Source organism: Helianthus annuus, chromosome 9, assembly GCF_002127325.2.
Source record: "Helianthus annuus cultivar XRQ/B chromosome 9, HanXRQr2.0-SUNRISE, whole genome shotgun sequence".
NCBI lineage: Eukaryota > Viridiplantae > Streptophyta > Magnoliopsida > Asterales > Asteraceae > Helianthus > Helianthus annuus.
In genome coordinates this window covers 116,283,077-116,308,478 of record NC_035441.2, presented here as the reverse complement: position 1 = coordinate 116,308,478, position 25,402 = coordinate 116,283,077, and the positions used below count along the sequence as shown (strand labels likewise).

Sequence of the window (25,402 nt, the reverse complement as noted above, 5' to 3'; positions counted from 1 at the left end):
TCCAAACCACATTCTAAATCGGTCTTCGCTTTATCATGCGTTGAACCGTATTCTTCTGTTATAACTAACTGGTCTGAGCTTAGGCTTAATTAAAGACCCGTTAGAAATCTAATGGGTTATTAAAAACCTTCGTTCCAGATTTAGGAGCCCAGTAAAAGCTATCTGTACTTGCTTGGTGGTATACGGCTGGGATTAAATTTATATTTAGCTCAGGTAAATACGTTTAACTTATTTTCCCTATACGGGCTTGGGGTACGGTATATAAAATACCGCTTGGTCGGGGAATTGACCTTAACCGGCCTTGGTTAAGTGCTGTCAAATTAACTCGTTTGAAAATGTTGTTTTGTTTGTTTAACGCCTTTGGGGGTTTAATGACCATGTCCCGGATATCCTTGGCATCATTCAAAGAATGGCCACGACCTTAGCACACGGGTGTAGGCGTACACCCGTAGAGTATTTATTTTGTATAATCGTCGGCACGGGAGGAGTCTCGCGGCGATTTATATTAAGTGGTGTGTCTATTGAACTTTAACCCGGCACGACCCGGGCCACTGAACGCAGAACGAACATGTAATTCTTTTACAAGATTATTGAGCAAATAATTATCCCAAGTTATAAAAAGTTTTATGCCTTGAGCATTTAAATCAATTTTAAACATTTTTCAAAATGAGTCAGTTAAATTGTATTTACCAGTGAAAACTGACGTATTTTCCCAAAAAGACTAAGTGCAGGTACTACGTGTAATAGGCTGGTTTCTCCTAGCATCAAATAGAAGTCTCGCAAGCTTAGATGTTAAAGTCTGTTGAACAAGTTTCCTCTTTATTTTTTTTTTATCCGCCTGTGGATCTTTTACTTTCCGTATTGTAATACTTGGATATCACTTCATATCGGATTGTAATATATTTATCTTTTGCTTCCGCTGTGCATTTAAATTGTGTGGTTTTACTATGATGATATCAACTACGTCACGTACTCCCCACCGGGCCCACCGGTGACACGTGGAAATCGGGGTGTGACACATACATACATTACTACATACAAACATACCTACTCACATACTTACATACGTACATACATTACGGCGTACAAACATACCTACTTACATGCTTACATACGTACATACATACATACATACATACATACATACATACATACATTACTACATACAAACATACCTACTCACATACTTACATACATACATACATTACGGCGTACAAACATACCTACTTACATGCTTACATACGTACATACATACTTACATACATTACTACATACAAACATACCTACTCGCATACTTAATTCATTACCCCGCGTACTCGCTCACACATCCCGAACTTAATCACATGTCATAAACGCTTTTAGAATATCCTTCGGATATGTTTCGGATCTTAAGAATGAGTTCCGAACTCACCCGTAACTTACCAAGCCTTTCAGTAGGGTTAAGGAACCTTATAAGGACTTAACGAGGCTTGGAATGTGTCCACGGGGTCCGAATTCGAAGGAAAAACAAAGAAATCCTCAAACCTTACAATTACATCAGACCTCCACCGTAAGCTACGGTGGCTACCTTAGCTTACGGTGGCCCCAAAAGCTTTACGGTAGTTCTAGACTGCCTTACGGCAGAAAAAGGAAACCCAGCTCCCACCGTAGCTTACGGTGGCACCGTAAGCTACGGTGATGCCCAGTTCAGCTTACCAATTTAATACTAAAACTCGCATAACTTGTTCGTTTTGCGTCCGTTTCACTTGAAACTTGTCCCTAAACATCCGTAAAACAATTCCTTACATATTAGCCTAAGAACCCTTGCCTGGGTCCTTAATCATTACATATTTTATTACCAAATCCTCACTTATTCTTATTTATTCGACCCGTTTGGTCCCACATACTATCTTCGACTATCTAGATCATTACTTATCTTAATACCTTCATTATATCATACATAATTTCCCTTATTCAAAAACAATAAAATTCTTACGTATACTAAGAAGTGAGTCGGGAGTCACTTACCTTTTTGCGTCCGTATTCGCGTTCGCTTTCTTGTGTCCTTTTGACCCTTGAGCCTTCCGTGCTTACGTCACTTTGACTAAATGCTTATCCATACATGTCACCACATTTACATTCTTGTTAGCATACGAGATATTACATATCAACGATCATAACAAATGCATATCTCACATTTGACCTTCATTAGTCAATTCTAACAAACATAAGGCATATATTCAAAATCACATCCTTTTAAGCTCATATAATTCATCATGTCATTCTATATAGCACGTATTGATATAACATAGACCATATGACTTTCTAAAATCTTACAATTATGGCAACAAGTCTAGTTATGCTTCTTATGCGTAGTTGACTTTCAGAAGTCAATGGTTTATATATGAACTTTCGACTTAACCTCCTATATTTGTGTCATCATGTTAGGCTTATACTAATGACACTATATACATTTCATACTTATTATGCAATATGTTTTCAATCACGTGATCATCAAGTTACATCTTGCACATATACAACTAAATCAATACAAACTAAAGCTCTCATGATCCTACAATTGACATTCACATTCAAAGCTAGTAATTTAACATAATCTCAACATCGTTCTTTACTAGTAAGTCCACAAACCACCCATTTAGTGTATATCCATATCCAAATTACCATTTAGTCACTAATCCGACACATGGTATGCACCTCATCATTCAAATATAGAGTGCAACTCCTAATGCATAATTCAACCCCAATCATACCATCAACTATCCTATCTTACGAAATCCTTCTTCAATATATCTTCTCATGTTTGTTTATCATCAATCATGTTATTATCAAACTCTACACATGTTCATCCATTATTTAACATTTAACTTCACATGCTAGCTTATACTAGGCATTTCATCAAACACTTGGTGTGCGTACACCTTTTAATGCACAATGTACAACTAATTTATACATATTCTTCTAATCTCATACATAATTCATCCAATCCTCCTACTAATTAGCATCTATCATTCATACATAACATCAAGAATATCAACACCACATTTCTTTCAATTCATCTAACAAGAATTCATCATACCCACATAATACAATCAATATGCAACAAGAATTAGACATGGATGATGATTCAACTCATCATTCTCACCATAACTAATGGGTTTCACCTCTAAACATCAAATTAACCTAAATAATGCATAACCCATGTTCTATATGATGATTCTAACATATCCTCATGCTCAATTTCATACCAATTCCCGATTTACAACATAACCCACTTCGTGGATAATCATCAGTCTAGAATTTAAGACATACCTTATGATCCCCTCGTGTTGGTGATCATTAATCCATGCTCGGTTATGGCTTTAAACTTCATCTTGCCTTCCAATTTGAGCAAAAGGATGAAGTTAGGGTTTGAGGCTCCATGGGAGCCTCCTGATCTTTCTCGAACACACGTATGTGTGTGTTTGTGTGTGATTAAGTTATTTAATAACTTAACTTTCATTTGTTCCATTTTAGCCCCTCGGGTTTACCTTTAAAACATAACTGACACTACCCTTATTATTTAATACTTTTGACCATACCCTTAACTAGGTTAAATAGCCTAGTTATTTATTTCATGACGTGTCACATAAGAACTTACGACAAATATTAACATTCAGATTTTGGGGCGTTACATTTGTGTCACGTATAAACTGCAAATTATGCTTATCCGCTAATCCGTTTAACTTCAAAATTCCCATCATCCTCTTCATCAGTTATATCTTCAATTCGAGCATAAATATACGCCTCTTAACCCGATGCGACCTTATTCCCACACAATTTCACAGCCAATTTCGTCTCTACAACTGATCGGAGCCGCGTCGGCATATCGAAACTCCGACGATGCAATTCTTGTACATAACATTGCAAACCGGTACGAATATTACATGTTATTTGTTCGTCTTATCATACACAACCAAAGCCCCATATTTATTTCAATTTACAAAACTTTCATATCAGAATTTTTTTCTCCAAGTTATGAAATCATGCAGTATTCTTTTATTTGGCCCACTCTAAAGTTGCATTTAGAATCCTGGCCCAATGTCTAAAATAACTTCTCAGTCCAACTTCAATTTAAACGGTCCAAAGTCCAAACAATGATTTCGTATGACATTTTATTTCGGTTGAAAAAGAGAGTTTTTTGGATTTGTAGATAAAAAGAAACTTTTGGACAGTAAGTTTTGCCATTTAGTTTGTTTGCCGACAAAAATCTGATTACCAACAAATCATTTCCAAATTGTAAACAAAATAAGTGAAGATGTACGGTTAAAAACCCCAAGTAAATAAAAATAATATACTTGACCTACTAAAAGTCAAACCGGAATAACCCACACAAATTCAAGTATCATCTTATCAGCCTAGGTGGTGTGCGATAAACCGTTTAAGGGTTTTATCACGTCACCCCAACGTCACGTAGGCACAACTCATCAGAGAGCTTTGTTGTTAATTGTCATGCAGTGGGATAAAACCTCTGTCATCATTACGGCTTGGGCCAAGTGCAGAGTGGGCCACCGAACAGGGCCCACACTCTCAAGGGGCCATAATTTTGATTATATATACATTTTGTGTATATATAGCTTTTTAGCAGAATCTCAAACATCAATGTATTAATGTTCTGGTGGTTTTCCCCAATTATTGCACAGAAGAGGCTGAAGTTCGAAACTCGTTCTTTACCCTTTTTTTTTGTTTTCATCAACCTATTCTTTAGGTTTTAATCTCTTTTCTATTTCCCACCAGCTTTCTTTTATTTTGTTTTTTTCTTTATGGCTCTTGTTTTTATTCCCTTTAGTAAATGTCACCCATTGTTTTTAGTTATCCCAATAGCTTTCTTTTATTTTTTATTTTCTATATGCCACTTATTTTTTATTTTCTTTCAGTAAATGTCACCCACTATTTTTAGTTAAACACATAATTGTTCTCTTTTAGATGTTTTATATAACTAGATTTGTAATATACTTTTAAGTTTTATATATACAATATTAATTTAGTAACTTTTTGTCTAAAAAGCGTATTATAATGCACTAAGATCTTAAACATGTTTAGTTTTGGTTTATCTCGGGCCCTATATATCGTCATATTATTTATTTTTTATAAGTTTATAAATAGGCCCTCTTCTTCTCTACTTGCACAGGCCCCTAGAAGGCTGTTGGATTCTCGGAGACGGCCCTTGTCACTTTAATAATAAGAAGACACGGGTTCTACTCTCGGCATCCTCAGTTTTGTTTTTCATTTTGTTTTTCTTATCTATTTATTAAATGCAAATGAACCCAGTGACCACTAGGTCCTGTACATAGAAAGTCATCCTTCAAAAAAATATTTAAGGGCCCGTATTTTCTGTTCGCACAGGGCCTAAAAATTTTCAAACATTTTCGGAGACGACCCTGAATAAATCTAACATAAAAAACATAAGTTATAAAAGAATAATTAAGATAAAACATAAAAAGTTCCGTTAAACTAGAATAAAAAAGATTAAAAGAAAACTTAATTAAATACAATACATAAAAAAGCGAATTAAAATAAACGGCTTAATTAAAATGGCCACGCAAAGTTCTCCAAGCCACAATATGACAAAAACTAGTGCTTTGAAGTTGTTGGAACTCGACACAGGTCGTCTCAATCGCTTGATCTTCAGTTAAGCCCTCTTCGTTGTTCATGGCATTGATAACTAGTAATGTGATTCAGTTTACCATTGTTTGCACCCACTTGTTGATGAAAATGTGTCAAAATCACGTTCAAAATAGAAACAGTCGGAGGTTGCCCTTTCTTCGCAACATACACCCAACTCGTAGCCAGACCGATGTCCTCTTCCTCGGCCCATTGGTTCACCATAAAATGGTAGAAAATGTGAAAGAGATATTGATTTTGTAGTATGAAAAGTTAGAGAGTTGTGGTATAAGATAGGGATTTATAAAGAGGAGATTGGAATTAAATTAAAAAAAAAGCGTTCTTTTAAAAAGAATTATTCAAACCGTTCAACCCTATGGCTCTCGCGAAGGACACAATGACATCAACCATAACGCCCCCAATGGTGCCCCTACGACGATGTTGGGGGCTATATGGTGCTTAGGTGGCGGAGGGCGTAATCCCACACCGGGCGGTCTTATGGTGATGTGCCAGAATAGGTACAAAGATGACAAATAATATGTTCAATATCAACCAATAGAATGAGAGATGTCATTATCAAAACGATTATGTACACCTACGTACGACACAACGTGAGAGTAATATCAACCATAAATCCCCTTGTGTAAATAATCAATGTAAAAGAGAGATTGAGGTATGCTATTTTAGACTCTCTTTCTCAGCACTTTACAAATATACTTTTTCGATCTAGTACTTATTCACGGCAATACCTCTCTTCTTGTGGCGAGGCTCATGGTGTTCTATTTTACAGTGAGTACATCAAATAAGAAGTCAAGTACTATTTCCTCTAGCTAGAAGACTCTCAGTTGAAGTAATCTCGAGGTCCATCCATTGATGACGAGATTTCCGTCTTCATTTGGTGTTATCTGGATACGAACAAGCTAGAGTTGCCTCTCCATATTTTGACCATAGCATGGTTTTAATTGAACCTAAATTGACGAGACCCGAAACTATCTGATTTCATGCGCTTAAACATAGATATACCAGACTAGAATACCTTTTTTAATAAGCACCAGGCCTCACACAACATACAAAGCCCTACATATTTCAAGTCAATCTAACATGTACACCGTAGATGTGTGTGGGTGAGACTTGAAAGTTTTTGTTCAATAATTTTTCTACGTTCTATATAATTTTGAAAATACTACATTTTTAGTTGTACCTTGTGCTTCAAATTCTTGTAAATCACTTTTTAGATCTATTGCATTATACAATTTGTACAATATATATTAATAGGGGTTGGACTATGTACAAGATAATCTTATCATACAAACATAGGGGATAACCTCAGGAGGGTGACGTGTATTATTTTTATTTTAAGGGGGGAAGGGTATTATGGTCTTTCCTTGCATGACTTAATTCATCCCCGATTTTGTCAAACGGCTATAACTTTTTCATATGATAATATTTTCAAAAAAATATTACGGTGTATTAACGAATATTTCATTCTCTTTAATTTGAGTAGACTATTGCTATAGTAGTCTTTATTTTATTTATTTTACAAGCTATCAATTTACGTGATTGTGTAACGTGACGTGATTATGTTCCAGTTCGTAACTATGTCTATTGGTGCAAACACTAACAAATGCTCAATGTGACCCTAACGTGACGTGATTATGTTCCAGTTCGTAACTATGTCTATAGGTGCAAGCAGTAACAAATACTCAATGTGACCCTACAGCTATAATCATGTACCGTATGTAACAAGTATAATGTCATGTGATTATGTATTAGTACGTAATTATGTTATTATAATTTCTTTGATTGTGTAACATTTTTTTACAAAAGTTATGCTTATTACGTGATTATACATTTAATATAATGAGAACTTAATTGTTATTATACTATTACGTGATTAATATTATAATATAAGTCGTTACGTGATTATAGATGTAGTGATACATTGAACATTTGTTATCGCTTGCACATATGGTATGTGATTATTACATTGAGTATTTGTGTAAGACCTATACTTACATAACTGAGAATTTATAATAACTTTTGCATTTTATAAAAAGAAATGAAATACACGTTCATACAAAGTTTCGGGTTTAATAAAAGTTCATAAAAGTTAAAACATTTCAGCATGTTATCGTTGATTATTTTTGTAAACGACTAATTGTAATGCGGAAACTTGAACTTTGATCGTGTCCGGTTCTTTGTTGAGCTTGATCGTCGTCCGATACTTCAAATTATTACCTACATTTCATAAATCATGGAATACGTTAGTTAATTGGAGTTTATAACTGATTTAGTTAAGCCCGATAACTCAAAGTAACGACAACAACAAATTTCGCAAATACCCCGCAGTAAGCTACGGCTCTGTGCCGTAGCTTACGACCTGATGATTCTGCATTCAACAGCAGCTGCCAGCTGTAAGCTACGGCTTGCCACCGTAGCCTACGGTTGGCTACTGCATCAATTCTCTAGTTTGTCGTTTTTGTTACGAAAACTTCCGTAACTTGATCAGTTCTCATTCATTTCGCAAGAAACTTTTTCCTAATGTTCGTAAAACATTTGCCCACATTTCTAACTTATGAACCCACGATCCGGATTCACCAAATTTGTTTTACGCTATTGATTCCATTATATATATATTTTAAATAATTGACCCGTTTGCATGTTCAAGCAAACGATCTCACAGATGTTACATCATTTTGCAAGAACATTATTTTTATGATTATACCCCATAACCTGGGGTATTATTCTTTTGTTTTATGCGACCGCTATCCGGTTCGCGGTTATGCTAATTGACATGTTCGACCTTTCAAAGGCCGAACTTTGATTAATCCGAATGCTTTTTAAAAATTCCTAACCTTTCAATCATGACTCGCTAACCTAGTCTGATTATTTAAAGTTCGCGTTCCCACTTTGGATTTTCATCTATATATCATCACAACTTCAAATGTGATGGATTGTGAATGGGAAAAATCATTATATTCCCATTCTATCCCCAAGTTAGATATTTTACGAAAATGACCCAATATGTAGTTTTAAGCCAAAATGGTTTAAGCCTTCCATTTTATACTATCGTAAGGATCGACCAAATTATAGAATTCATTTTTAAACTACCCTTAAGGGTCGTTTGCCCGGTTTATCATTCGAGGGTGGTTTGGTTAACTTAGTCCTTTTTACCACGAAGGACTTTTAAAAGCATATTTTGACCAAATGAGCATTTTATACTGTTGTTCTATTTAAATCATTGAATTCCTAAGAACACGATGTTCTCAAATTTCAAATTATTAGATATACCTCACTTTAGGTAATCCCAAGACCACCCATGACTCAATTAACTCTCGTAGGACCTTAACTCCTCATTGAGAGTTTGATCCATTACACATACCTAGCTCGGGTCTTAGCATTGACCCGTTTTAATACCTTGCACTATTAATTGCTAATTAATAGCAATGCAAGCCATACTCTATCCTTCCTGTGGGCACAAAACTCGACAAGAGATCAATAGTCATTATTGTCAAATGATGATAACATCACCATTTGACCCGTTTGGCCTAAATGACCATTTTATTATCGTGAGATGGTAATTATTTGTCATCTCACTCATTTAGCCCGTTTCGGCTTGCACCCTATGATCATTATACTTAAAAGTCGTTTCTTAATTCATTTGACCCATTATGGCTTACGCCATAGGGTATCTTTTTCAAAACTCATTATTTATCCGTCAACTCGTGACCAGATTACTATTTTACCCATTATGGATTACACCATAATGTAACTTTTCAAAACTCTTTGTTTATTTGTCATCACATGACCAAATTACCGTTTTACCCTTTTTACCATCAAAAATGGTTTCTTACCATTTTCACTTGTTCTGATCCGTATCATTCCGCGTCGGAACATCATATTTCAAATACTAATTTACATTGTTCATAACCAATACAATAAGTAGGTGTTCTATTAGAAGGGTGTAAGCTTTACTTACCTTGCATCAAATTATGCTTTTTCGCATATTTGATCCGTTTGACCCGCTTCTTCCCAAGCTTCCACCTTGCTTGCCAAGCGTCAAACTATTATTTATCATTCGCAAGATGGTTAGATTAGCCATCATTTATCACGTATCCCGCCTTACACATTTTACATCAAAATTACCATTTGATCTTATTATAGGTCAGTTTGACTTTTAAAAGTCAACTTCCTATTAACATATACAAACCCACAAATAAGTTCGACAACTCAGTTAGGCATTTCGTTAATTACCCGGTAGGCACTATTCTTAGGCCACCATTATAACCACGTTCCCCAACTAAGTTCACGCAATTGTTAACATCAAGTTAACATATTTTTCAATAATAAATGCTAATTTATCCATTCATTATGCTAGAACTAAGGGTTTTCATCAATATGTAAAACCATTTCATCATATTACTAGGCATTCATCTGTATACCTAATATAATTAAGTTCTACATATAAACTAGTAGGCAACATGATTTCAAGCGCCTATTAACATTGACACAACATCAATTTCATCATATCATACAACCCCCATTTCAAGTCATGTATGAACACTTACTCGATTCTCTAATTTGTTCGAGTATCTTACGCATACATACAAGTATGATGATCATAAACGCTTATATATTATCAATTCCATCATATAATCAAAACCCATTTCAAAATCTACTTGTTAATCACTTACAAGTAACCATATATCAAATGTTTCATACTTTCCTTATGTTTAACAAAATTAAGCATACATCTATACCTAATTTCATCTTTGGATCATCATCCAACAATCTAATTGCAAGTAATCTACTTGTCTCAAATCACAACTTTCACCAATCTAGGTTTTAAGACACCTTATGATCTCATTGTCTAGGTGATCGATAATTCGTGTTCATGCACGAATTTGAGTCTCAATTCCTTCTTCAATTTGATGATTTTTGGATGAACAAGGGTTTTCCCCTTGTTTGTTCTCCTGGTGTTGTATTTTAGTTTTTACATATTAAAACACATGTTTCCTTTTTAACAACTTTGGTCCCTTAGGTTTAGTTTTGTTTAAAACCCCCCATAAAACACTACTAACAATTAACCAATTCTCATAACTAGGTTTAAATGTTCCTAGTCAATTTACTAAATATGAGTTGTTACAACCCGATTCTACTTAAGTCCCATTCACTCAGGCCCTTAGTACACTGTTTCTTATAAAGCACTTATTTACTTTTTATTTAACATTGGGTTTGTTTATTTAAACCTCAATGTTTACGGGTTAACTTTTACCACTAACGGTATTTTCCTGGTCTTTAATATTAACGTGGTTTGATTACCTAACCCGTTTTTGGGGTGTTACAAGTCTAGCCTCCTTAAAGAGGTTTCGTCCCTGAAACCTTTCTTACGTAGTTCCTTGGGTTTAACCCAATGGACTTGGTTTCGTTTTCACCTGAGCGTTGCTCATATTTTAATTATTCAGTAATCTTACCAGGAAGATGTGACAACGTCCTCCGGACTCCCAAATGGTGTCCGACTCCTTTCTTGCTCTTTTTCTTGTTTGACATCTCAGTCTCCCCGGTCAAGCATTACCATGGGCCATATCATATGTGCCTTTTATGTGTAAGGCCTCATGGGCCATTACTTTCATCTTGAATTCCTCGTCTTTATCGTTTACGATCGAGTCGCCATTTGGTCACTCGGTCACATAAATTTGTCAACATGCATATTCCACGCTAATCCTATGATGAAAAGCGCAATAAACAAGTTTTAAGTTTAAATTTTATCTTGACCGGCCTTGACGGTTAGACTATTTAGTCAGCGGTTACCTTATACCTTATCGCTCGGGTATACCCACATTGCCTTCCCGAGGCTTATGTAACACCCCGAAAATATTAATGTTACATTTTAAACTAAATACTAGTAGTAAGTTAAGATAAAAGACTAGGAAAGATAACCTAGTTAGTAGAAATCTTAACATAATATGACAAAGTATAATTAAAAAACCCTTGTTCTATAACCCATGTAAAATTGAGGGACCAAACTTGCCAATTCTGGAACTTAAATTATTATTAGTAAAAATAACACATCAAACACACACCTAAGTGTGTGTTTGATCGATCAGAACGCAGGCAACAAAGGGGATTCCCCTCAAACCCTAAAGTTCACAAAATCCCTCAATTGAAGGTGCAAATCGAGTCCGAATCGAAATCTGAATATAGATTTGTGATCACCTTGACTAAGGGATCGTAAGGTATGTAAAATTTCATGATTTGGTTCTACCTTAGATTTTAGATAAAATCATGAGGTTCAAATCTGATCATGCATGATGTTTGTTTTAATTGAAATAGTGTATAAGGATGAACCCTAGAAGATTTCTTGTTGAAATTTGGTTTAATTCTTGTAAAGTTCATGATCACCATTAGAGGTGATATGTGGGTTTTTGTAGAAAAGTATGAAACATTAGGATTTTGATGTGTCCTAGAGTAATTCAAGCTTTATGAACAAGATTCAGAAATTATTGATGTAAAATTTAGCAAAATCGCTTAAATTGATGTTTGCCATGGCTAAATCATGAATGTTAAATTTAGTTACAATTGTAAGAAATTATGCACACAAGATGCTTGATAAAATGCCTAAAAGACATTGATCGACACAAATGTGGTGTTGGTAAAGTAACAAGCTTAATCATGAGCCGAATGGTTCTAATGATAATTGGCTTGTATGTTTTAGGCAACACGAGTGAGGCGTCGGGAAGTCAAGCCGGTGCGGACGCTCGCCAAAAGGGAAAGCTCTAAGGTACGTAGTTAACGCTACTATAATGTTGATGATCTAGTTTTCATTTTAATGGTTTACTAGTTATGAATAATAGAGAGTCGTGATGGTTTGGTTGCTTGAAATGAGGGACCTCATAATGGCAAACCAAATGAGCTATAGTGGTGGGTACAAACTGGGTAACGGGAGTACCTCATCCGTAGTCCATAAACCCGTGTGTCGGGTAATGGGAAGAATATTATTGTCACGCAAACCGGTAATGGGAGCGTGTGGGTAGAAGTAAGGGATCCTAAACGGATCATAATTGCTGTAAAGAAATACCCCGTGCTGTGCTTTGATGTCCTTAAAGTGCAGGAATTGGTATAAACGGGTCAAAACAGCAAATAGGAAGGATATGCAGAGACTACCGTAAATTACGGTATCACCGTAATTTACGGTAGAGAGTAAACCTTTACGGTGGTTCTCTACTGATTTACGGTAGAACCTTAAACGTCCAGCTCTCACCGTAAATTACGGTGACCACCGTAATTTACGGTGGAGTCCGGCTAAAAATGTCAAATTTTGTTTAATTTCATATTTTGAATCCGATTTAAACGCACACTTAATTATGTGAAATTTGAGGGATTCTAACCTTGATATTTTGTTAAATTTCCAGCTTTAAAGTAAGTCAATCAAATGGATGGTGATCAACGCAAGGCTTCGGAACCGAACACAATCAAGAAGTTGTTCTTCACTTTTGTCTTAAATGTTCGCTAGTGATAATTTTGTAATGAAAGGAATACTTATGTATCCTTGTTGTGTTGTGATTGTTTTCAAACACTTATGTTCTAAACTAGAATTAAAATCTGCGTTTATGTTTTAAATAACTATGATCTTTCTTATCTAGTCGGTTTAAATATTGGGCATTTTAATTAGAGTGTTACAAGTTGGTATTCAGAGCTAAGGTTAAAGAGAATTGTGTTCGGTTCAAGGCTTGATCAACATCCGGTAAGAATTTACTTAAAGCAAATTAAATTTAAAAAGATTAAAAAGGGTAACGATTTATTGTGTATGGGAGGAGTATAGTGATATACTCGAACCCGGGAAGTACACTTAGTATAGATGATAAGGCAAAGTTATATACTTGGCCGGAAAATAAGTACGAAGTCTCATGTAAGAGCATGAGAGCGATTGAACAAGATTATTTAACGGATCATTTTAACATTTCAGTAAGAAGATGTCGGGAGGTGCTAGTAACAATGTTCTATCCCTCACTACCGACGAGTTGAAAGAGAAGATTGCCGAGGAAGTTGGTAGGGCCATCGAAGTTAGTCTACCAAGATTTGTGGAAAGAATGCAAAACACCTTACTTTCAACTATGGAGGAAAGAATTGGTGAACTAAGAGAAGATCTTACCAGTGATAGAGGCAAGACTAAGGAAAAGAAAGGTTGTTCCTATAACAAGTTTATTGCCTGCAAGCCCCCGATTTTCAATGGAGAGGTAGATCCAATTGCTTGTCAAAGGTGGATAAGCGATATTGAGGGTGTTTTTGAACGAACGCATTGTGATGAAAGTGACTTTGTGGCATATGGAACTGGCCAACTTAGAGGCCAAGCCAAGGATTGGTGGGACAACCTCAGAAACGAAAGGGGTGCTAAAACAATAAGGGCGATGACTTGGGAAGCTTTCAAAGTACCATTCCTCAAACATCATAGCCCCAAGGCAGTGATAAATAAGATAAAGGAAGAATTCATGCAATTGAGGCAAAAGGGTGAAACCGTTGATAAGATTACGGGGATGTTCATGGATAAGCTCAAGTTTTGTGATGACTTGGTCAAAACTGAAGAACAGAAAATTTATTATTATCACACCATGCTTAGGGCTGAATATAGGGAATTCATGACTCCCTCACATTATGAAAGCCTCACTGATATAATCAATGCGGCGCGGGAACGCGAGATTGAACTAAAAAGGCAAGTTGAAAGAGGTGAAAGGAGGGCCTTGGATGAAAACCCGAGTCCCACAAAGAAGCCGAAGGTAGCTGAATCTTCGAAGAAAGGAAGTGCAAAAGGAGGATCTCCGAGTTGCAAAACATGTGGACGCACTCATAAAGGTGAATGCTATTTCAAGAACAAACCTTGCGTGGCATGTGGCAAGATAGGGCATGGGGTTGCAAATTGCCCAGACAAAGTAACGGTGTGCTATAAATGTTACCAACCGGGTCATAAAAAGTCAGAATGTCCGGAATTGGTGGGAAAGAAAGAGAGTGCCGACTCTAGGGATGAGACCCCAAAAGCTAAGGCAAGGTCGTTCCAAATCACTGCTGCTGAAGCAAAAATGGAACCTGACGTGGTTACAGGCATATTTACTATAAATTCGATCGTTGCACGCGTTTTATTTGATACAGGTGCGAATAAGTCTTTTGTTTCACATAGATTTATTCAAAACCCCATGTTTACATTAACAAAATTACCTATGCCAATGGAAGTAGAAGTAGGTAATAACAAAAGTTTTCTTGTTTGTGATGTATGTCGGGAATGCAAATTGAATATTGATGGCGAGGAATACTCCATTGATTTAATACCCATGTCCATGGGTGAATTTCAAGTGGTCGTTGGAATGGATTGGCTATCCCGCTACCATGCTAAGGTGATATGCTTACGTAAGGAGATACACCTAACGTCTCCGAGCGGAAGGCGTGTCATCATCTATGGGGAGAAGGCTTGTAATCCCATGATATGCTCGATGATAGAAGCCCGCAAGTTTATACTACACGGGTGTAAGGCATATCTAACTTATATACGTGACGTCGAAAAAGAAACGCCAAGAATTAAAGACGTACCTGTGGTGTGTAAATTTAAAGATGTCTTTCCCGAAGATCTTCCGGGAATGCCACAAGAGCGCGAAATAGAGTTCGGGATTGAACTGACCCCGGGTGCTAAACCGGTTGCTAAGGCACCGTATAGATTGGCACCTTCAGAACTGCAAGAGTTAATGTCTCAGTTGCAAGATTTACTAGAGAAGGGATTCATCCGGCCTAGCGTGTCTCCTTGGGGAGCTCCCGTGCTATTTGTAAAGAAGAAGGACGGGAGCATGCGGATGTGTATTGATTACCGGGAGTTAAACAAACTCACGGTAAAGAATCGATACCCACTTCCGAGAATTGACGACTTATTCGATCAATTACAAGGCGCTAGCTGGTTTTCAAAAATCGATTTGAGATCGGGTTACCACCAATTGAGGGTAAAGGAAAGTGATGTACCAAAAACGGCATTCCGGACACGATACGGACATTTCGAATTTCTCGTGATGTCTTTCGGATTAACGAATGTGCCCGCGGCTTTCATGGACCTCATGAACCGAGTTTGCAAACCGATGCTCGATAGATCGGTGATTGTTTTTATAGACGACATCCTCGTTTATTCAAGAAACGAGGCGGAGCACGCTAACCATTTACGAGAAGTATTGGAGGTATTAAGGCGGGAAAGATTATATGCTAAATTCTCAAAATGCGCCTTCTGGTTACGAGAGGTGCAATTCCTAGGGCACGTCATCAGTGCCGAGGGAATATTGGTGGATCCGTCGAAGGTGGAAGCGGTGTCAAAATGGAGCCCTCCAAAGAATCCATCCGAAATTAGAAGTTTCTTGGGGTTGGCAGGTTATTATCGGAGATTCATTCAGGATTTCTCCAAAATCGCAACGCCATTAACCAAATTGACCTGCAAGAATGAGAAGTTCGTCTGGGGAAGCGATCAAGAAAAGGCATTTCAGACATTGAAGGAAAAATTAACCTGTGCACCGGTGTTGACTTTACCGGACGGTACGGAGGATATGGTAGTGTACTCGGATGCATCGCACCTAGGCCTTGGGTGCGTACTAATGCAAAGGGGAAGGGTGATCGCCTATGCCTCTAGACAACTTAAGCCGCATGAAACAAAGTACCCAACTCATGATCTTGAGTTGGCAGCCGTGGTCTTTGCCTTGAAAATCTGGAGGCATTACTTGTATGGTGTAAAAAGTACTATTTTCACTGACCATAAGAGTTTGAAGTACTTTTTCGACCAAAAGGAGCTAAACATGAGGCAGAGACGCTGGTTAGAAGTGGTGAAAGACTACGATTGCGAGATCCATTACCACCCCGGAAAGGCTAATGTGGTGGCGGATGCCCTTAGCCGAAAGGACGAATGCGCTCCAATACGAGTACGATCTATGCAGTTGGTAGTAACTTCAGGTTTGCTCGAGCGTATCAGAGAAGCCCAAACCAAAGCGTTAAAGAAAGAAAATTGGAAGAAAGAACGTATAAAAGGGATGGTAAAAGACCTTACGGAAGGAAGTAATGGGATGAAATGCCGGAATGATCGGATTTGGTTCCCAAACACATGTGGTGTTAAGAGTCTTCTGCTTGACGAGGCTCATAAGTCTCGCTATTCGATCCATCCCGGGGCAACTAAGATGTATAGGGACTTGAAGCAAAACTATTGGTGGCCGGGGATGAAAAGGGATGTGGCTAAATACGTGGAGAAGTGTTTGACTTGTTTACAAGTCAAAGCGGAGCATCAAAAACCCTATGGCAAGTTGCAACCATTAGATATTCCGGTTTGGAAGTGGGAACAAATTACAATGGACCTGCTAACCAAGCTGCCCAGAACTAGTCGTGGTTTCGATGCCATTTGGGTAGTTGTGGATAGACTAACCAAAAGTGCTCATTTCATCCCTATCCGAGAAACTTATACGTCAGAGAAGATGTCTGAAGTGTATACTAATGAGATAATAGCACGCCACGGAGTGCCGGTATCCATCGTGTCCGATAGGGATACCCGGTTCACTTCAAATTTTTGGTACGATTTCCAAAAACAAATGGGAACTAAATTGTTTATTAGCACCGCGTACCATCCTCAAACAGATGGTTAAAGTGAAAGGACAATTCAAACATTGGGGGATATGTTACGGGCGTGCATAATTGACTTCGGGGGTAGTTGGGATATTCACCTACCGTTGGTTGAATTCTCATATAATAACAGTTACCACGCAAGCATCGGTATGGCTCCGTATGAAATGCTATACGGAAGGAAGTGTCGAACTCCGGTATGTTGGGGTGAGGTTGGCCCGCGTGAACTTGAACATAAAGATATAATCGGACTCACGAATCAAAAGATCGACATAGTCCGAACTCACCTAAGGGCGGCTCAAAATCGACAGAAGGCGTATGCGGACAAACGGAGAAAACCGATTGAGTTCCAAGTTGGTGATAAGGTTATGTTGAAGGTATCACCGTGGAAAGGAATAATCCGGTTTAGAAAAAGGGGAAAGTTAAGCCCAAGGTTTATCGGGCCCTTCAGAATCATCGAGCGAGTCGGTAGGGTGGCTTACCGTCTCGAATTGCCCCCAGAGTTGAGTGGGATACATAGCACGTTCCATGTATCACAGCTCCGGAAATGTCTAGCTGACGAAACCGCGTATATTCACTATGACGACATCGAGGTGGATAATAGTCTCAACTACGCGGTGAGACCAATTGCTATTCTAGACCGTAAGGTGAAAAGCTTAAGGAACAAGATGGTCTATCAAGTAAAGGTCAAATGGGAACACCGAAAAGGATCAGACACCACTTGGGAGTCTGAAGAGGAAATGAAACGACTATACCCTACACTTTTCGGTACGTATAAGAAACTTCTGTCATATACATAAACAGGTTTCGGGGACGAAACCCTCTTTAAGGGGGGTGGACTTGTAACACCCCGAAAATATTAATGTTACATTTTAAGCTAAATACTAGTAGTAAGTTAAGATAAAAGACTAGGAAAGATAACCTAGTTAGTAGAAATCTTAACATAATATGACAAAGTATAATTAAAAAACCCTTGTTCTATAACCCATGTAAAATTGAGGGACCAAACTTGCCAATTCTGGAACTTAAATTATTATTAGTAAAAATAACACATCAAACACACACCTAAGTGTGTGTTTGATCGATCAGAACGCAGGCAACAAAGGGGATTCCCCTCAAACCCTAAAGTTCACAAAATCCCTCAATTGAAGGTGCAAATCGAGTCCAAATCGAAATCTGAATATAGATTTGTGATCACCTTGACTAAGGGATCGTAAGGTATGTAAAATTTCATGATTTGGTTCTACCTTAGATTTTAGATAAAATCATGAGGTTCAAATCTGATCATGCATGATGTTTGTTTTAATTGAAATAGTGTATAAGGATGAACCCTAGAAGATTTCTTGTTGAAATTTGGTTTAATTCTTGTAAAGTTCATGATCACCATTAGAGGTGATATGTGGGTTTTTGTAGAAAAGTATGAAACATTAGGATTTTGATGTGTCCTAGAGTAATTCAAGCTTTATGAACAAGATTCAGAAATTATTGATGTAAAAATTTAGCAAAATCGCTTAAATTGATGTTTGCCATGGCTAAATCATGAATGTTAAATTTAGTTACAATTGTAAGAAATTATGCACACAAGATGCTTGATAAAATGCCTAAAAGACATTGATCGACACAAATGTGGTGTTGGTAAAGTAACAAGCTTAATTATGAGCCGAATGGTTCTAATGATAATTGGCTTGTATGTTTTAGGCAACACGAGTGAGGCGTCGGGAAGTCAAGCCGGTGCGGACGCTCGCCAAAAGGGAAAGCTCTAAGGTACGTAGTTAACGCTACTATAATGTTGATGATCTAGTTTTCATTTTAATGGTTTACTAGTTATGAATAATAGAGAGTCGTGATGGTTTGGTTGCTTGAAATGAGGGACCTCATAATGGCAAACCAAATGAGCTATAGTGGTGGGTACAAACCGGGTAACGGGAGTACCTCATCCGTAGTCCATAAACCCGTGTGTCGGGTAATGGGAAGAATATTATTGTCACGCAAACCGGTAATGGGAGCGTGTGGGTAGAAGTAAGGGATCCTAAACGGATCATAATTGCTGTAAAGAAATACCCCGTGCTGTGCTTTGATGTCCTTAAAGTGCAGGAATTGGTATAAACGGGTCAAAACAGCAAATAGGAAGGATATGCAGAGACTACCGTAAATTACGGTATCACCGTAATTTACGGTAGAGAGTAAACCTTTACGGTGGTTCTCTACTGATTTACGGTAGAACCTTAAACGTCCAGCTCTCACCGTAAATTACGGTGACCACCGTAATTTACGGTGGAGTCCGGCTAAAAATGTCAAATTTTGTTTAATTTCATATTTTGAATCCGATTTAAACGCACACTTAATTATGTGAAATTTGAGGGATTCTAACCTTGATATTTTGTTAAATTTCCAGCTTTAAAGTAAGTCAATCAAATGGATGGTGATCAACGCAAGGCTTCGGAACCGAACACAATCAAGAAGTTGTTCTTCACTTTTGTCTTAAATATTCGCTAGTGATAATTTTGTAATGAAAGGAATACTTATGTATCCTTGTTGTGTTGTGATGGTTTTCAAACACTTATGTTCTAAACTAGAATTAAAATCTGCGTTTATTTTTTAAATAACTATGATCTTTCTTATCTAGTCGGTTTAAATATTGGGCATTTTAATTAGAGTGTTACAGCTTACAAGCGTTTATGACCCCCAGTCCCGTAGCTCGTGCTACAATGGGGTCATATACCATGTTATTTTTCTTGGCCGTCATTGCATCACGTCATGTTTAAGTCCATAACAATATTTTCGTTTTCGAAAATTTTCCTTTCAAATTTATCGTCTTGCAACTATTGGTGTCAAGACCTGTTTCTTTTAATATTAATCATTTTTCAATTTTCTCTCATACTATTTATGTTTGTTAAAACATTGTTTCTAACTAAAACTGAATTTTAGTTTAACATTTTCTCTTTAACTTATGTCAATTACTCGTGTCAAGCAATTGGTAACTAAGCATTTCTTCTTTTATTGTTCTTATTTTACACGGGGAATCGTAACCGGATCACTCGCTTTGCCTGAGTAGCCCGTAAGCCCATTTCACTTAGCCTCGTAAGCTATTTCTTTAGTCTTTCACCACTTTAAGGTGAGGCCTCTATGGTCCATTCCTCTCAATTCGTGACCCGAAAGTCATTTTGGTCCCATAGACGTTTACACTGTTTATAACCTGAAGGTCATGGTGATCCCATAGATCATCCCTTTACCCATGTCATTCTTTAAATACATTTGGTGTTAACACACTCGTTTATGGTTACAAGAAAAATCATTTACCTTATCTTTTCTTTTATCCGCCAATCATGGCCCTTTTGACCGTGAAGGCTAATTTATTTCTATTTCAATTATGGCCCTTAGACCATGTTTGATCCGTGTTGGCAATATTTATGTTTTCTATGACCTCGCGAGTCATTGATGCATCGGTTTGTTTCACGCTTCCCGTTATGCGGCTTGCGTTTACATATACTATCAAGCATTATACTTTATTTGACCTGTTTGACTTGTTCGTGTAAAATCCATCACTAATGAACTGACAACTTTATTCTTTATTCAACGCGTTCAATCCTCAAAATAGTTAGAACATAATTAACACAAATTCTATTTGCAAAGTTTTATCATCCTTTAGTCATAACTCATTATCCGAGTCTTTTGACTTTTAATCCGCGTTCCCGTTTCTCGGGTTACGCATATATTTGAAACCCCTATAAAACACTACTAACAATTAACCAATTCTCATAACTAGGTTTAAATGTTCCTAGTCAATTTACTAAATATGAGTTGTTACAACCCGATTCAACTTAAGTCCCGTTCACCCGGGCCTTAGTACACTCTTTCTTATAAAGCACTTATTTACTTTTTATTTAACATTAGGTTTGTTTATTTAAACCTCAATGTTTACGGGTTAACTTTTACCACGGTACTTTACCCGTTCTTTAATATTAACGTGGTTTAATTACCAAACCCGTTTTTTGGGTGTTACAATTTGTTACTGCTTTTGCACACATGGTATGTGATTGTCGATTTAAGTATACATTGAGTATCTGATACGTGATTTAAGTATTAATTGATCATGTGGTACGTGATTATAGATGTAGTGTTTACATACTGGAACATAATCACGTAATGTTACACAATCACGTACTTTATAGCTTGTAAAATATAAAAAAAAAATTAAGAAAACTATAGCAAGCCTACTCAAATTAAAGATAATGAAATCCTCGTTAATACGGTGTAATTTAAAAAAAATTGTCATATGAAATAGATTATAGTCGTTTGAAAATGGGGGGGGGGGGGAGGGGGAGTAGGTCACTTGGGAAAAGACCATGATACCCTTTATCAATTTATGTTTCCATTTGTAGAATTATTGTATTTAGAATACTATCACCACCGCATCAATATTACTATATACTAATATTACAAGTTAAATGAACAGTAAGTTTATTATATTATAATCATATATTAATATAATATTATATATATATAGTTTTCGAAGGATGATGAGTAGTAATTTCAATTTTAAAATAATATATAGCTATTTAATATTTTATTATATTAATATATTTTTTAATATTTCTTTTTAACTTTTAATATATTTTAATTTTTTTCTATTTACTTTTATAGCTATATATATATATATATATATATATATATATATAGTTTTCGAAGGATGATTAATAGTAATTTCAAATTTAAAATAATATACAGCTTTTTAATATTTTATTATATTAATATTTTTTTTTAAAATTTATTTTTAACTTTTAATATATTTTAAATTTTTTTCTATTTACTTTAAGCTTTTAACGTATTTTTATTTTTTCTTTTCTAAAACCATATTTTCTTTATCATTTATTTTGTTTTCCATAATATTTTCTTCATTTTTTAAATTTACCTTTACTTTATCAATTAATTTGATATTTATTTAATAAATTTTGTTCGTTAATTTTTTTTCTAAAAACTTAAGTACGTAGTTGAGCTTACTTTTTACCCTCGATTAATATAAGTTTTATTAAAAACGAATTTATATTAAAAAATAAAGTATTTATTTTCTATCGTAAAATGATACGATGATAAACTGAACCGATTCTAATGGTTTGACTTTCTAAACAACATTCTACATTTTCAAATAACGTTTGTTTTACATTATCGTTTGCTCCGTTTTGCCGCAACGCGCGACTGAAAAAAAAAACCTAGTTATTATTATTTTCCATAATTCCTTAGTTGGATAAGATTGGTGTTAACCAATACTTGTATCGAAAATACTTGTATCGAAAATACATGTACGGTCCGGTTCATTATCTGTACATGAAGGTAAAAATCGGCATCAGCCTGATATAGAAAACACCAAAAGTCGGTACCGGATTGAGTTTGAAAATCTTTTAGTTCGGGAAATTCGGTACTGCTACACGGTATCATTTGCTCATCTCTGATCACGGGTGCCGTACAAACAACAACGGTATCGTACAACTTTTTCTTGTTGATTTTCTTCAACTTTTAATGATTTCTTTTTTTAGTTTCAGGGGTAGGGATGAGCTTGGTGGCAAACGATACCGAAAATACCGGTTACGGTACCGGCATATGAAGGTAAAAATTGGTAGCGAACCGGTACTAGGAACGCCAAAAGTCGGTACCGAATTGGTACTTAGGATCCTTTCAGTTTGGGATATTCGGTACCGGTACCCAGTATTATTTGCTCATCTCTGACCACGAGTATCATACGAACATCATTAACATACAATTTTTTTGGTTGATTTTCTTTCGACTGTTTTTTACTGTTTTTTAGATTTTCTTTTTATTCTTGTTAGTGGTTTCGCGTGCAACGCGCTTTTAGTGATTTCAAAACACATGTAAACACAGACTAAATAACAAAAGAAGTTCGCCGCAACGCGGCTAGGGTGATAAACCTAGTTTTAATACATCGATCTTGCATATCGATTACCGAGATTGTCTCTTACGTTTTATAGGATAAGTATCTCTTGTACGATAACCTTCTAATATATTAATATTAATAATTATTATTATAAAATAGATTAATGTAAAAAAAAGATAAAAAGCTATAAGTTTACCATTCACGGCGATTCTTTTTTAATATATAGAAAATAAATAAATAATAGATAAATAGATAAATCGTTTAACCACTATGGGTATGTTTGGCAAAAGTAACTAGTGGCTGGTGACTGAAAGCTGGTAGTTGCTGGCTGAAAGCTAGTAGCTAGTAGCTGTAACTTTTTAGATATATTTGGTGTTTGGCATAGTAGCTGGAGCTTTTAATAAAATGTATAAAATGACCAAAATAGACATAACTAAAATTTAAAAAGTTTGTGCATTAAAAAGTTCATTATCTTTAGAGGTTAAAATAGTCATTTTTTTTAAAAGCTTGTAGCTCCTTCTAAACGCTACTAGTAGGAGCGTTCAACCAAAAGCTTCAAGCTTCTAACCTAAAAGTTTCAAGCTTCTTCAATTAAACAAAGTTTTTTATTGAGTATGAGCTTTTTCTTAAAAGATTAAAGATAGAAGCTTCTAAAAACTCCTAAAAGCTCCATACCAAACATACCCTATGTGAGATCATGTTTCACCCTTCGGCGTATTATCTGTTTTCTTTTTTTTTTTGGAAGGAGTGGATCAACCGGTTACCTTGGCCGCCTCTAGGCGTACCCGCTTAGGTTCGAATCCGCCGGCCCGCAATGCGGTATCTGCTGGTCGGTTTGCCCTAAGCCCCGTGCAGGAAACCCACTAGTCGGGATCAAACCCGTGACCTGTGGGTAAACCTTCACACCTCTTACCAGCTTAGCTGGTAGTCATTGGCTATTAAACATGCGTATTATCTGTTAGTAAGAGTATATATAAGGTCGGCTTTTTTAAGCTTGACCTTAACATATGTAACACAGAGCAGTCGAATGAAATAAGACAAATGAATAAAGAATACCTGATTTCTTTTTTGATGCACCGGCAACAGTTGGACTTGGAGATCAACATGAAGATAATGAGCTGTTTACCTATTTCTTTATTGTCTAATGGGGCTTTTTTTTAATTAAAGCCTAAAAGTAAATGTATCCAACAAATTATTTCAAATGCACAGTTGTGCAACACAATCGGTACCTACTCAAATCATTGAACGAGGATTCTCTTTTTATTTTATCTATATTGTTTATGAGACTTGTAATCTGAAACCTGAAAATTAGTTAAATTATATTTTCATTATCAGTTTATTAGATTTAGTATAGACATTTCTATATTTTTTTGTCTAATTTAAATTTTATTTTTATATTTTTTTAATTATTATTATTTTCTTTTTTCGCTTGAGGTTTATGAAGTTATTATAATTTTTTAGAGTAAAATGACAAAATCGTCCCTAAGTTAAGAATTTTTGTGCATCACATGCAAAATAAGACTAACTAGACCCCTAACGTTTCATTTTTGTTGGTAGTTTCATCCAAATCACTAACTCAGTTAAAATGGATCGTTAACTCAGAGACGAATTCGACAATTTACCCATTTATTTTTCTGTTCTTTAATTTACTTAAATTTTCTTTTTTATCTATTACTTTCAATGTGATATAGAAGACACTTATATGATCGTGATGTTTCGCTCTCTCACTTCCTTTAATAATATTTTGAGCACTATATACAACCGAATTATACGCGGTTCAATATAATACTAAGATAAAAAAAAAAAAAAAAAAAAAAAAAAAAAAACAACGTCCTTGGTTCCTTCAAGCATATGTTAATTCTTTGAAAACTTCCGCGTCTCTCAAACTTGACCTCACTTCCTCCCGACGTCTATACTATCTCTCCTCAACACGTGTTGTATACATTTTAGAAGTTGTATAACCTTATATGATCCATATCAACAATCCAAGTTTTTTCTCCTTTTTATTCTCATCACACCTTAACATCTCCGATCCTTGAAACTTATAGGTTAGGCCATGTGTAGACAGTCATAAGGCCCCTTGTAGGGCGTTATGCGACAAGTAGCGAAATGCCTAAAAGAGGGGCTTTATGAATTATACATAAATATGTATGTAAATGTGTGTGAGTGGGGGAAACATTGTGTAGAGGATTAACGCCGCGAGGATGATAGCGGGAACTCCATTTTTATCCCCCATAGTGCCCCCTG

General features: G+C 36.1%; 3 long non-coding RNA genes across 3 annotated transcripts; 2 read left to right on the top strand and 1 right to left on the bottom strand.

Moving 5' to 3' along the window:
- Window positions 1-7,692: 7,692 nt before the first annotated feature.
- Window positions 7,693-24,356, bottom strand: LOC118482062. The gene is made up of 3 exons (XR_004867001.1): window positions 24,212-24,356; window positions 9,620-9,704; window positions 7,693-7,878 (listed from the first exon to the last, which is right to left on the bottom strand). It is a non-coding gene; the product is annotated as an uncharacterized LOC118482062 (long non-coding RNA).
- On the top strand, window positions 11,810-13,143 carry LOC110874567. The gene is made up of 3 exons (XR_002556056.2): window positions 11,810-11,876; window positions 12,356-12,421; window positions 13,053-13,143. It is a non-coding gene; the product is annotated as an uncharacterized LOC110874567 (long non-coding RNA).
- On the top strand, window positions 18,419-19,774 carry LOC110874568. Its single transcript, XR_002556057.2, has 3 exons — window positions 18,419-18,483; window positions 18,964-19,029; window positions 19,661-19,774. It is a non-coding gene; the product is annotated as an uncharacterized LOC110874568 (long non-coding RNA).
- Window positions 24,357-25,402: the final 1,046 nt, after the last annotated feature.